Below are 15,003 nucleotides of genomic sequence, written 5' to 3'. Positions count from 1 at the left end.
TGGGGAAGCGAGAAGCTGACATCAGTACATTTGGGGCCTCCTGCCCTCACTTTATCCACATGTCAGAGGACTCACATGGCATTGAGTCTGGGGGCAGGGTGGGTCCTCAGGGTCCACTCTCCCATCTGCCTGCTCATCCCAGGCCATGACCCTGGGCAGAGCGTGCTGCCTCAGCCGTGGGGGGCCCCATGGCCAAAGCCACCCGTACTGTTCTGCCCTGTCATCCTTCCCTGGTGCGGGACTGCCCACAGTGAATACCTCCACACACTAAGCCGTCGCCCGATACTGGCCACAGCTCTGGGCATGACCTGTTTGAGGGTCGTGGTGCATAAAAGTGAAAACAGACCCCTTGTCTTAAGCTCATGGGCTCCAGGGCAGACAGACTCACCCACGCTGCTCAGGAACACTCCAGGCGGTTGCTGCGAGAGAGACCCAGCTCCACAATCCCTGGATCTAAGGGCTTGGGCCTGATGGGTTTGGGGATTCTGAATCGGTCCGATTTTAGGAAGGCCACTGATCTATATATTACAAATTTCAGACTATCTCCCGGGTCACCAGTCATACCCAGATTTCTGCAGCTCAGGAGTAGTAAAGTTAAGTAAAAAACGACGATCAATAATGTCATGCCAGCTCAAGTGAGGGTTAGCACCAAAGAGGAATTTTTCTTTTTTTTTTTTTTGCTTTTCATAATTTTGGTTTGAGGTGAGAGCTGGCCAAGTGGCCACCAGGAGGCAGCCTTGCCGACGGAGGGAGATGAAGCCCAGGGACCAGGGTTGAGGGCCCTGTCGCAGGCAAGGGGAGCCTCAACCAATTCGGGGGGCTGGGAACACTAACCCAGATTCTTCAGTCTCCTCAACATTCCCACATCTACCCAAAACTCCCCTTTTGCAGGAAGCATCCCCCTGGTGGCCCACCTTCCCCTATGTCCATTGCACTCACGTTCCAAAAAGTTCCCTGGTTTTCTCAAGGGTCACTGGGGATCTGAAATTCCGTAAGTACAGACCTTATCTTCTCTCTTTCTGGCACAATGTGCTAACACCTATTCAAGGTTTTCTATCACAGCTATTCACTCCCCTACAACGACAACCACACTGCAATTAGCAATAATAAAAGCAACCCATTCTTAAAGAATTGGGGGCATGAGGTTTGAAAGGGTGGCCTTAGCCTTGGGCGTGGAAAGGAACTGAATCCCTCAGTGGTTGGCAGGCTGTTTTCTTTCCTCGCCCTCAACTCGGGAACAGAAACCGGACTCTGGCTCTTGCCAGGGGACAGAATCTTTTCCTGTATAGGAATTCTCAAGTCAGTGAAATTTCCAATAGCAGCCGTGTAAATATCCAGGCAGTAAACAAGAGGAGGCAGATGGAGTGGTCTTCACAGTTACTTCCGCCTCTCTGTCAAAATATTTAGCTGGTATATAAATCTTTAAAAACACATTAATTTGGCATTTCAGGCAAACATGTCCATGAACATGAATCAGCCCTCAGTCGCTCAATGTGGCTTCCACTTCAGCATTTCTTCAGCACCTGCCAAGGAAGGCTGGACCCCAAACCCAGAATGTAAGGCCCCAAAGCACCTTGGCTGGACTAAGGGACAGGCCCACCCTATGCCCAGGCTGGAGGACCAACCTCCGCCCTCCTGGCCCACCCAGAAATCGGCAGGCAAAGCCGCCCCACTGTTGTAGAAGATGCTGAGCTGATTCTGAGAGCCGGGAGGAAAAGGCGCAAAGTGTGGCGTTTCTGAAATATTTCTATTCTCTGGGGCTGCAGACACCAGCGTGAACTCCTCTGAACTATATTTCCTCCAAATGGTGGGAATGTAAAACTGGATCGCTGGTTCGGAGTTGTTCAGCATGGGGTTTATTCTCAGCTTTTGAAGACACTCGCAGCATAAAACCAGATATATTTTTAATGCACTGGAAACATGCAGTGGATTTTAATGAGCGTGGTTAGACCCAGGAAAGGAACGCAGGGTAATACAGAGGAGGTAGGTCAGTCTGTGACGCTCCCTCCCCGCCACCCCAACGGGGAAGGAGTCTGTGATGGCAGATTCAGAGGGGCAGGGCTGTGACCCATGGCTGCCACCTGAAACTAACAGCAACGCTTCTGAGAAAGAAGGCTCAAGCTACGTGAAGTCCCCCTCAGTTCAGCAAAACCACCTGCAGACCTACCTCACGCTCAGCCGTGTGTGAGGCACGCCGATGAAACACTGAACGCAATTCTGGCTTCGCCATCAAGACGAGATTCCGTCCAAAGGGGGGTACTTAAGCAGCCTAGGCTGACACACGGGTCAGCTGAGCGGTGACCTTGCAGTGCAAGGGCCCAGGCAGGACGCGCGCAGTTAGGCCCCTGCGGCCTGAGACCATGCCGGACTGCGGCCGCCAGAGGGCGCGCCTGAGCCGCCCTGAGCTCCGAAAGCCGGGGTGCGCTCCCTGCGCATCAGGGACGGGGCCCTGGGACACACCCCCTCTGCAGTTACCTGCGGAACACAGCTCTTCAGCCAGGACCGTCTGGCCCAGCAGAGACTCGGATGAAGACAAGGAGGAAGGACGGAGGGAGGAGTAATGTGCACTGAGCGAGCACCAGGCTTTGCTAAATGCTTTCACATCACTCGCTTCAGTTTTACTTAGGAATCGGTCCGAAAACAGGACAGGAGCCGAAGTCCAAAGGATACACATGTCACCCTGGCAGAGACTGTCCACTTGGGAGCCCTCCCTGAAGTTCCCACTGCGGGGAAGGGATGGGGTCTAAGCACCAAACCCCACAGCCAGGCTCATTTCTGCACATGGAGTCTCCACCTAGGGGAGCCCCACCCCGACCCCAGAGTCGGCTATCAAATGGAGAATTGGACCCCCAGATCCGAAGGCCTCTTCGGGCCCTACCCTTGGCTTTGATGCTCAGGCCCCGCTGCTCAGGGGCTGAAGGGGCGTTAAGCACCCCCGGCCTCGAGTCGCCAGCCTTCGCCTCTCTCGTCAGCTCAACGCCTGCTCCCCGGGGTCCCCAATGCTCTGGCTGGTCCTGTAATCCGAGGCACGCTTTACATCCCTGGCCATGCCCGGCTCCCTCTCGGCCACAACTCCCACTCCGCTGGTGGCCACAGGTGACACTTCTCCCCGTTCCCGGAAGTCCTTGGTGCCATCCTGTTTCCCACGAACCATTCCGCCAGGGCCACCCCAGCCGGCCGGGCTCCCCCGTGGATGCACCCCATTCATTTCCTGTGTCTTTGCTCTCTCTCTTCCCCAGGGCAATGCCTTCTGCTACCTCTCATGCCCACAGGCTCCATCAGGGACCCGCTCCGTCTGCCCGCCCTGGTAATGTGCAATGTGCTAGGTCTCCCTCGGCATTTGCCTTCCATTACATAATTGTCCCCTGTGTCCCAGCCCCTCGGGACCTCATGTGGGCTTTGTGATCCGTGTATGTGACTCTTGCTCTGTGAACTCCAGGCTCCTTACATGTAAATTGGGCATGTGAACACCCACAACATTGGCTGCAATGATGATTCCATGAGGTAACAAATAGAAAAGTTTTCTTTTCCTTTGCTGAGTAGCAGGAAGCTCCAGGATGAGGTGAGGCCTGGGGACAAGTTTCTCACCCCTATCTCCGACCCCAAATAACTGCCCCACCCCAGTCCAGAGGCCACTGCAGGTCACAGAAAACATGAGCTGAGGCCCCCCCCTTGTAGAAACTGGGTTTGGGGAGAATCACTTCCTGCTGCTTGGGTGCAATGGCTCCCAGCTGAGGCAGCAAGTCCCGGGGGACCATCTCTTGGCCTCATTTTGAGCCAGAAGCTGCTGGATGGAGGTGGACCACAGAGATCAGGCAGCTTTGGTGAATCTTTGCGTTGCACAGCTGCCTGCGCTTTGTGGCATGGACCCACCCTCCAGTTTGGACCCACCCTCTCAGGCCCTTCACCCGGAGGAAGAGCGGGTGAATGGGACTCTTTGCAGTGGGGCCCCCGTGGAGGCGTCTGAAGGGCCCTGCTGAAGAAACCCAGCTGTGGAAAGGAGGGAGAGAAGACAAAGGAGAGAAAGACGAGCGATCTAAAAAGTGCGGTGGAAAGAGCCTTCCGGTCACTTGGGATTTTGGAAACACAGGGTTGCCAAGTGCCAACACAGCTGGCTGCCCACTTGACATGTATTTCTCACCCACCCCCCCCATCCTCTCCTGATTCGCAACAGGCATCCAACCCCTTCACTCGGTCTTGTGCTTCAAGAGGGTACATCTAGCCCCAGTCCAAGGGAGGGGTGTGCACTGACAGGTCCAAGTCACTCATGGCCATGTGGCATATTTATGGCCAGTAAGACATGAGGAGATATCCACGGGGTGACTCCTGGGAAAGCTTTCCTCATCCTTCAAAAAAGACCTTAAGAAGAGATGGCCTTTCCTGACCCAGGAACTTGCTGTAACCAAGTATGATGTCTGGACCTACTCTACCCACCTTGGGCCCATGCAGGAACTCCAGCCTAGAACGGGTTCAGACACACGGACACGAGCCGAGAGACGCCCAGAGAAGTAGAGCAGGAGGCCGGTGTCCCTGTACTCGCCTGGCCCACGGCCTTCTTCTAAGCTCGTTGATGAGGTTGGCCATGCACGTACCTGTGTGTTTACGTGCTTGGTCAAGTCTCTCTGGGCCTCATTTTCAACAATGTATAAAAATGGTTTGCTTTCCTCAAGCCACCGTGAAAAGAACACTTTTGTGGCTGATTGATATGGCACCCACCCATATAGGGTGCACAGAAAAAGATCATAATGCTTTACTTATAGGGGCAGCTAACGGAAATGTAGCATCAGTGTTCTGCATTATTTTAGACACGTTAAAAATTAATTACACAGCAGGCACTCAACTTGAACTAGGCTGAAACACAGAGAGGACTTATTGTAAGGATATGGGGTGTCTCACAGCACTCAAAAGACTGGAGTGTGGTTTGGTCTGGAGAACACCCTGGAACCCAGGTTGCAGATCAAAACAGACCACCCACTCTGTGCTGTGTGGAGTAGAGTCCCCAAAAGTTCATGTCTGTCTGGAACCTCAGAATGTGACTTCATTTAAAAACAGGGTTTTCGCAGACGTTAAATTAAAATAAGGTCACACTGGCCTTAATCCCATTGGTAGCCTTGTAAGATATGCAGAAAGACAGACATGGAGCCAAGACAGCGTGAAGACACACGGGAAAGAATACCATGTGATGACAGGTAGAAATACTGAAGCTTGTCTACAAGCCAAGAAATGCCAGGGACTGCCGACAGCCACCAGGAGCTCGAAGAGAGGTGAGGAAGGGTCCTCCCCAGAGCCTTCGAGGACGTGTGTCCCTGCGGACAGCTTGATTTCAGACATTGAACCCCAGTACAGTGAGAGGATACATTTCCGGTGTGTTAAGCCAACCAGTTTGTGGACATTTGTCATGGAAGCCCTTGGAAACAAATACACCTTCTACTCATCTAGGTTACGTCAGCTTCTCTCTCCCCTCCGGCTACAAACCTACCCCTGCATGCCTTCATCCACACAGCTGCCAGTCGCTCACAGATCTGACAGCGGGCAATCAAGCTTCCAAAAGGAGAGGCCGTCCTTGCTGCCTCCCAGGTCGATTCTCTGGCAAAGAGCTCTCATTGGCCCAGTTTAACCTGGGAGATAGACGCGGACCAATCAATTGTGGCCACAGGGGAAGGGACATGACACCAGGACGGCAGTTCCCAAAGTAGCATGGGGCTGACAAAGGGGTGATGAAAAAGGGATTTGTAGGGTAACGGTGTTCCTTTCAGGTATCCTTAAGCCATTATTCCATAAACACTGGCTTCCCTGGACCATGTTAATCCATCCTTTTATGTTTTCATGCATATTTATCAGTAAACAATGAGGTAAAAAAAAAAGAGAGAGAGAAAGAAAACTGAATCTTAAAAAGCCAGAAATCTAGGCTGACCAATGAAAGACTTTGGTAATTTGCAAAGCCAGAGAGAGGACGGATACCCATGTTACTAGGACTACTAACGGCACAGTTGTAAGGAAATCATTTGATTGTCCTTACTTACCTTATGCTGTCTTCCTGGAATCATGAGTGGGTGGCATTCAGCCCCATGCAAAGGGAATATCAAGAAGTGGTCAAATAAAACCGCTGGCTTCAATCTTTGTCTCTGCTAACATGCTCTTCTTCTGAGGTGCAGTGGGGAAACTGAGGCAGCTTATCAGGAGTTTCAGGAGCGAATCCCCTTTGTCCAAATTCCTGGTAAAGACAAAATCACATGGCAAGAACTGAGTAGACACAGATAGAGAAACACCTAAAACAGGCCGACGTGTGTTCTATAACTTGCAGTGACCTCTTGGCCATTCACCTGGATCACTGATAAAATTCCTATATAAAAATTTCTTGATTTCAACTGCAGAACTGTTATCACAGACTTTAGTGTCTGGCAAACCACATTGCTTATAAATAACCGCTATAGTGCATTGATTACTGTAGGAGGGGTTTGAGATAGGATGAGAACTACCTTAAGTCATGTTGAAAAGCCAAGTTATTCCCTAGATACGTTCTTGCATCACTGATATGGTTTTTATATTGTGTGTATTTTACAATTAAAAATAACCAATCCCCACTAAGAGCACTATTCAATGTCTACCCCATGTAGGTTACTAAGGAGTGGTTAAGATGATATATCGTACTTCCAAATGACACCCTCTGGGGTTCACCTCTGCCATTCCCATAGACCCGAGCAGGAACTTGAAGAAGACAGAGAGATGCTCCACCTTCAAAAATGTTTCTTAAACTGAAATAAACATTTCATCTTTCCAGTGACTAAATATTATTGAGTGCCAGGTCTCCTAAGGACTTCGTTGGGCCTCCATGAACAAATGCTCAAGGGTCAGGATGCTTTAACACACCCAAATGGATTCCCCAGTCTATACTGGAGTCAGTACCCTGAAATGGCCGTAAATACTTGGGAGTGTGCACTTTCTCTGCTCTGCGTTATGTCCCAGACAGCACTGCACAAGGAGGCAGGGCTTCTGCTTTCAGAAATGAAGAGCGAAGTTAACCCACTGTCATTAAACTCACGAGGTTTGTTCTCTAAAAAGGTACTTCCCGCAGCTAACACCGACAGCTAACAAAGACCCTGGTTGGTTCTTTGGATCCATCCAGCCCGGCTCTACAACTGTCCTCACCAGGCTGTTTGTTTCACGTCAGGGACTAGCAGGAATTTACCCCACAGAGTGTTTGGCATGGAGGGGCCTCCGCCCTCATTTCACCTTCCTCCTTGCTTTTAAACAGGGAGAAACTGAGACCCAGCGAGGGTTCAGGGACTTACTTAATAAAAATAAAAGGCAGAAATGGGGAGGAAGCTCAGGCCTTTTAGGACCAAGCCCAGACATATTTCCAACTTTTGTGTGGCTGCCTCACAAAAATATAAGTGCCTTGTGAGTTTGTAAGTTGTCTCTGCTCAGGAACACAGCCAATTTTCTCTGTATTGCTTCAGTTTTAATATATGCACGGCCAAAGGGAGCATGTATAAAATTGTACATTGTTAGCCATGGCAATTAAAGCCTGGACTCATCTGTATGCTGTATTCCGCTATGAGAGCAGGCATCGCCTCATTTTACAACACCGACTCTTTGCTGGCCCATCCCTGCCTTCCTCATCCACAGACTGTAAATTCCTAGACAACAAGGACTGTCTCGTTCCCAGTTCCTAGCACAGCTCCTAACCTACATCTGACCCTGGGTAGGTACTAGGTAGATCCCTGAATGTGCGAGTCACATTCACTTCATATCTTAGTCTCAGAAGGAAGGCATCCGAGAAAATTGATGGCACATACAAGAGTCCCAGGAAATTATCAGAAGCATAACAAAATTCTGCAGATGCCTTGTGGGTTTTTTGTTTTTGTTTTATTGCTTTATAATAAAATTAAAGCCTCATATAAATGTCAGGAAGCAGGTAGCTGAATGAAATATTTTAGCACATCCCAAATTTTAGGCATTAAATCTGCTCTATTTTCACAATTAACTCAGTTGTTCATTAATCCTTTACATAGAGAGAACCTGAGCAGCTCAGCCAAAGACATACCCACCTGACAACCAAAAGCAATTTTTTTTTGAGAGGGTGAAAGAAGAGAGAAGAGAGAAGAAACATTAATTTGTTCCACTTATGCATTCATTGGTTGCTTCTTGTATGTACCCTGACCAGGGATTGAACCTGCAACCTTGATGTATTGGGACGATGCTCTAACTGAACTACCCGGTCAGGGCCAAAAGCAAGTTTAAAATAAGACAACTCCTTCATTAGTGTTTCTCAAAAACCATGCAGTGGAACTGAATACATGGTCCAGAGAAGCCTTTATTAGAAGTGCCTGATTTTTCCTGACCATTTCTTTCACACTCTGCAGTTGCTTCAGTATTTTCTACACATTCTTGGCACGTTTCTGGATCAAAATGATGGAATGACATGAAAGATTTATCTCCTCTCCAACCACAAACCCCAAAAGTAATACGACATGATGATACAAGGTAGAAGCCTCAAAACAAAGGAGAGTAAGAGACCAGCGATTTCAGCAAAGTGCTGCAAGACAGTGATCGCGTGGACATACAAGAATAACTACTGAGCGAGCGGAAGTCCCAACCAAGAGTAACGTAGCCCACACTGCACTCTGAAAGGATCCCAGCCCGTCTGGCAGACACACACAGAGGCTTGGGATTCAGAACCGTTGTGGGAAAGTGAAATGTGAGGCTGAAACGGAAAACGAGAGGTGTGCACACGGAACGAGCAGACTCACAGCCAATACCCCTGACCGCCCCGCCTCACACACACGTGTGGAAACAGACACCTGGAAGTCATCCATATTCCCTCCGGGCAAACACCAGAGAACTTCTCCTTAAAGCAACTGAATGTCCCGGGGAAAAGAACTCTGAATTCTGGTGCTTAGGGGCCCAGGGTAATGGGCAGCAGCCCCCCAGATCACACTGAGGCAGAGCCTTCCATCCGACAAGCCCCGCACGGGAAGCGTACGAAAAGAGGGGCAATGCCGAGAAGGGAACCTTAGCGACAGGGATCAAAATCACAAGTCCACTGCCATGGATCCGTGCAAATGATATACCAGCAATAATGTGAACCAGACAGATGCACGAGGCTCTTCACCACCGCTGCATTCGTGACAAGAGACAGGACCTAAGCGCCATCAACAGGAATGAGCTGAATAAACACTGATATGTCAAAACAGAGGAGAGCTCTCCAACTATGAAAAGAAATGAGGAAGCCGCCTATAAACCGCTACGAATTTATCTCCATGACACATTGTTTACACGGATCCATGGACTGTCGAGAAGTGTGTGAATTCCTAGACGTGTGAAGATTACTGATTGTCTTTTCTGTTACTGATCTCTAGTCTGATTCCATCATGGTCAGGAAATACACACTATGTCATCTTTCTCTTTTCTGCCTTCCTTTCTTCTTCTTCCTTTTTTTTTTTTTGTTGTTGTTGTTGGAGGGTTTTTTGATTTTTGTTTTCTTTGTTCCCCCAAATATAATCCATCTTGGTGAATGGTTTAAGGGCACCTAACAAGAATGCACAGGGGTTGGCAAAAGTAGGTTTACAGTTGTAAGCAAAACAGTTAATGAAGCTACTGGAATAATCATACCCTGCATGTCTATTTCCATACAAATGACTGTAAACCTACTTTTGCCCACCCCTGTATATTCTATTGTTGGGTAAAGTGTCTTTAAGAGTTTGTTTTTTAACATTTTAATCTTTATTGTATTTTTTTTTACATTACCTTTTAGCTCCCTTAAATCCCCCTCCCCCAGCAATCACCACACTGCTGTCCATTGATAACCTATACTTCCCAGAAAATCTCCAATATCATTGAGGTGCTCAAAATATTGTTACCCTGCAGCATATTTTGTGTATATGTACATATGGTATTTTTATATTTACAAGATATAAACTATCTGAAAACAGCGTATGTATCATAGTAGTGCTTTACAAGATTTTACAATGTATATAAATGCGATCTACTCCATGTATTTGCAGATTGCTTTTCTAATTCAGCATCATGTTTTCCAGATGTATCCATATTGATACATAAAGCTAGCACATTGCCGTTAACTGTTGTAAGCTTTTGTGCGAATAAACAGTAACAGGAATTAGCCACTCTCTTCCCCTTCCTTCTAGCCTTCCCACCTGCTCCTCTCCACCCGCCCCGCCCCCCAACTTACTTAAACTCCACACCCCTCCCAGGGGCTCCTCTCCTTCTCTGGAATCTCCTCCTGCAATTTTTTCTGTGCCAAGTCTTCGTCCCCTGGGAAGCTTTCTCTACGCCGCGGGATTTTGCTCACCCAGCAAAGCTCAGCACGAATGCTGCCCCCAGAGTCACACTTTCCTTCCCGGTCTGCCACAGCATTTTATGTGAATCTCTCTAGCATTCTGAGTTTTATTGGGCGGTTTGTGTACTTTCTGCACCGTTGGGCATGATTCATGCTATTTTTAAGGATAAGGGCTACGATTTCTTCACCTCTGTGTCCCGTCTCCCTCTGGATCTACTCAACTCCCAGTATTGTTCCTAGAACAAGCTGACTATTCGATGGACATTTAGAAATTAAGACATCAGTGGGCAAAGCTTCTACACAATTCCTAGATAACATTCCCACCCAGCAATGCATGGACTCATCTGAGCATGTAACAAAACTCCACAGAGCACACGATTTTCCTCGAGGAGCTTTCCTGGAGCCAGGCCCAGGAATCCTGCAGTCCATCCTGGCTACACCTCCCCCGCCCCTCCCCACAGACCAGGAGAGACCAGACCCCTCATGGGACAGATCTCAGGGGTGGCAAGTGAGAACTACAGAGCTCCTGCCCCTCCAGCTGGGGAGTGACAAGAGACCACCTCCAAAATTATAATGAAATCACAAGTGATCATTACAATTAATTTAGCACTTCGTGTAAGTAATCCAGGGACTCTCCCGCAGATGCTAGTACTTTTACGCTTTATTAGAGCTAAGGTTCTGGGCTAAGTGCTCTACACAGATTATTGTTTTCTTAATTTAACCTTTTCAAGGACCCTGTCACATAGGAACTATTAGTAGTAGCAATAGTATTTAGTATTACTATCCTCATTTTACCAATGGAGAAACTGAGGCTCAGAGAGGCAAAGTAACCTGCTTAGGGTCACACAGGAAGTGGCAGAGCCAGAAAACAAACCCAGATTCTTCTGGCTTCTGAAAGTACCGCTCCTCTTTTTTTTTTTTCTTCCATCCTTCCTTATTTTTAATTATTCAAAGAAAACCTGAATGCATTTTTTTAAAAATCCAGATCCTATAGGCTATAAATCTCCCTTATCCTTCCTCTTCCTCATCCTAATCTGTGCATAGAAATATATAGTTTTATTTCATCTTTTAAAGTTTCTGGTTTGATTTTAAAGTTATTTTGTGAATAAATTAGAGTCTTAGGGCTCAGAAATCCAACTGTCTCACTGTCCGGTGCTGTCCCCACCTCCGTTCCTGCATCAGCCCCGCCTCACTCACAGGGGACCACTGGGTTGGTTTTCTCATTTTTTTCCCGTCTTTTGTTGGGGCGGGGGGGTCAGGGCATTCATTTTCTGACTGTCCTCACAGAGTGTCCTCACTGACATACATGCGTTTACAAGTACACCTTCTGAGTCTCCCCCCTTTTGACCCCAAAGGTAGCACACTCTGCCCACCATGCTGCATCTTCAACGGTCATTTACTAACCATTATCCCTCACTGTGTCTTTCTTTCTGGTTTCTGGGAAAGAAGGGAGTGGGACAGGTCCCGGGCGGCGTTTCTAAAAGGAGGCATTTGTTCTGTGATGTTCTCTTATCTGCCTTCCTGAAGTCCATTCCACCCCCTCAGCCCAACTCCTCCAGAGCTGGCATCGGTCCCTCTGTCTGCGCATGCCCAGAGCCGCACAGAGCTCGGCAGCCACCCGCCTAGCCCTTCCCATGCTGCCAGCACGCACTGTGTGGTACAGAAGCACGAACGGGCTTTCTAGATCAAGTACAGGCCTACTGGCTTTTTGCTCAGGGCCTTCATGGGCACGGCTGGAATGGAGACCACCGAGTGGCGACCACTTCTTGGGACAGGAACAGCAGGCTCTCTTCCTCACACGGTCCCCACACTGCCACCAGGTGAAGGCAGGACACCCTCTCGCCTCCTGTAGACTCTGTCCCTGCCAGGCCCAGCCCTGCCCTGCTCCCTTGTGCACCCAACGCCGAAGCGGTGACTCACCAGTGACCTTGATCACAGCTACACCCCCAGAATGGCAACTACCACCCGGTGCGTTTCTTGGGAACTGAAGCTGGCAAAGCCCCACCTGACCAGGGGTTCTATCTTTTGGGAGCTTAATCAAAAATGGAAGACTTGGCTGAATTTATCCAATAAGATCAGAACCTACTTACTTCATAGCCGCTAACACTGCCCCTGAAGCTGTATTCAATTTATTCTCAATTCACTGAATACATATTTAGAGAGGCTACTATGGACCACTAGGTCTGGAAATGCAGCAGTGAGCAAATCAAAGCCCCTGCGCTCCTGAAAGTTACATTCTAGTAGAGGAGACAGCCAATGACGTCCCCCAACCTCAGGTTAAATGTATTATGTATTTGTATTGTCAACGTTAGTACACGAACAATTTGGGTTTCTTACTTGTTGCAGTGAGGGAGACCACACACCGTGGGGGCACCGAGGGGCATCTCGGTACCAGGGTGTTAGAAAGAACCTAAAATAGGATGTGGCTTTGGTTGAGTGGTTTGGGAGAGGGCCCACGGAAGTGGGGCTTGGCTCCAGATTAGGTGCTTTCAGAGACCAGGGACGTACATGAAAGTATCGTGTGGGACTTCTGAATGCAGCTAACGCAGCTGGAAGGTGCGTACCTGCCCTTCTGCTCTTAGTCCTTCCTCCTGACAAAGGGATGTCAGACTTGGCGCTCCGGCAGCCATCTTGGACCACGAGGCAAACCTGCGAATGGAAACCCAGCTTTAATGTTCCTGAGAACATCAGAGCTGCCAAACAGCCATGGATTATTTCATTTTAGACGTCGTTTGCACGAGCAGGAAGCAAACTGCTATCTTTTTAAAGGGCGGTTATTTGAGCTTCTCTGTCATAAGCAGAAGTTAATACTAATTGATATGAGATGTCTTCAAACTATTTCCAAACTGGGTATAAAACGTGTAGGAGGAGCCAGGGAGGTAGAGAAGTCATGGCCCCTGTCCTCTTGGAACCCCCTGTGCAGCGAGGCGGCCTCCCCAGTACGTGGGTCATCGGAACACTGGCTGGTGAGGGCTGAGAGCGCGTTTATGCTGCGGGGTCTACACAGCAAAGACCGAGGCCGGTGGCCAAGCAAGCTTCCCTTCCTCTTTTCCTTCCAACCTGTATCTAAAGTCAATCACCCAACCCACGTTCTTGCTCTGATTTTATCCCATTGCCTGTATTTTATTTTAATATAGTTCTGTGCCTAATTTAAGCACTGGAGTTGGGGGGGGGGCGAATAATAATGTGGACCAGAGTTGAGATGGCTGGCACCCCTAACTTCACAGAGAACCTGTGTGGAATAATAAGCAACGGTTATGAACTTGCTAAGAACCAATTTTGTACGTGAAGCTTCGTCCCACCAACAATTACAAGAATATTCTAGCTCTAGAAAATTGGCCACGTGCCAAAACTACAAATGTGATCTGAATGATCCCTTTAATGAGCCGATTACTTCACGGCGGCGTCTTCCCATTGAAGGCAGCTGAACAGCGTTGTCGGCCCGGACGAAAGCAGGACTCTCGGCTTCCAAGTCTCCAGCTCTGGGCCAAACGGAGACGAATCTCTACGAAGCACTTTCTCGGTGACACGCCCGTCACATATGTTCTCTTATTTAACCTGCACAAGGAGCCTGGAAGATGGGTTCTGGGAGTCTCCCTCTCGCCGGAACGAGAGTCTGACATCCGAAGCCTGAGCACTCTGCCCCGGCTGGAGAGCTCACTCGGCTTGGGCCCCGTCCCGATACCGCGACGTGGCAGGTTCGATCCCCGGTCCGGGCACAAACGAGAATCAACCAATGAATGCACGAATAAAGCGGAAGACCAAATCGATCTTTCTCTCTCAAATCAATCAATAATTTTTTTTAAAAAACATTAAAAAAATCCAAAAAACTGAGCTGTCTCCAGTCCTACACAGCATTTGAAGATTCGAACCAAGATTGTGCACTTACTTGTCGCAGGACTTTGTCTCTGTTAGTCCTGAAAGTAATTCTAGGGGGGCTGCGCCCCTGCCACATGTGACGTGACGGTTGTGGGTGCCAGTTCGATGCCAACAGGGGTCCCCCATTCGGGGTGCGGCGAAGAACATTCGCGGCAAACAGCGCAGCTGTGAAATGCCAGCGCTGGGAGTCGCCCGCAGGTGCGGCACGTGCTCAGGAGGGGCGGCCCAGCGGGGAGGCGGTCTTCTCCTCACGAGAAGTTTGAGAGGAGCCCTCCTGTGGGGAGGCTCTCTCCTCACAGCATCTCACGGTACCGCTGGGAGGCCCCTGCCCGAAAGGCTGCCCTGGGATTCGGCCCTCAGGCAAGGCGGCTGTCTCCTCGCAGACCCTCAGGGGGCCCTGGCAGGGCAGCTGGGGGCTAGCGACCCCTCCCTCGGGTACGGAACCATAGCTTCCGGCGGAAAGGGAAAGCACACTCCTAGCCCCAGTGAGCTAACTTATATAAAGAGAAGGCCCTCCCCCCTGGTCCCTAATTGGTCCACGCTTATGCAAATGAGGACTCCTAAGGCTCAGTGTTTGGTCTAAAAAGGCCCTGTCCTGACCAGTCAGAATGAAGCTGACCTGATTGGTCCTGAGGATGCCAAAGGGGAGGAGAATAAAACTGTGTGCATCTCCAATTGGCTGGGGAAATTCTCAGCCGTATTGGTTGAAATGGGCTTCCAGGAATTCCTTTATAAGGGATGTTTCAGCCGTCAGAAACGGCGCAGGGAGTTTAAGTGCAGGCTTCTTTCCAAAGCCTGGCTTATCTGAGAGACCCGTTTAGAAA

This window comes from Furipterus horrens, unplaced genomic scaffold (genome assembly GCF_987537825.1).
Source record: "Furipterus horrens unplaced genomic scaffold, mFurHor1.1.pri manual_scaffold_16, whole genome shotgun sequence".
NCBI lineage: Eukaryota > Metazoa > Chordata > Mammalia > Chiroptera > Furipteridae > Furipterus > Furipterus horrens.
This window is presented reverse-complemented; position numbering follows the sequence as displayed.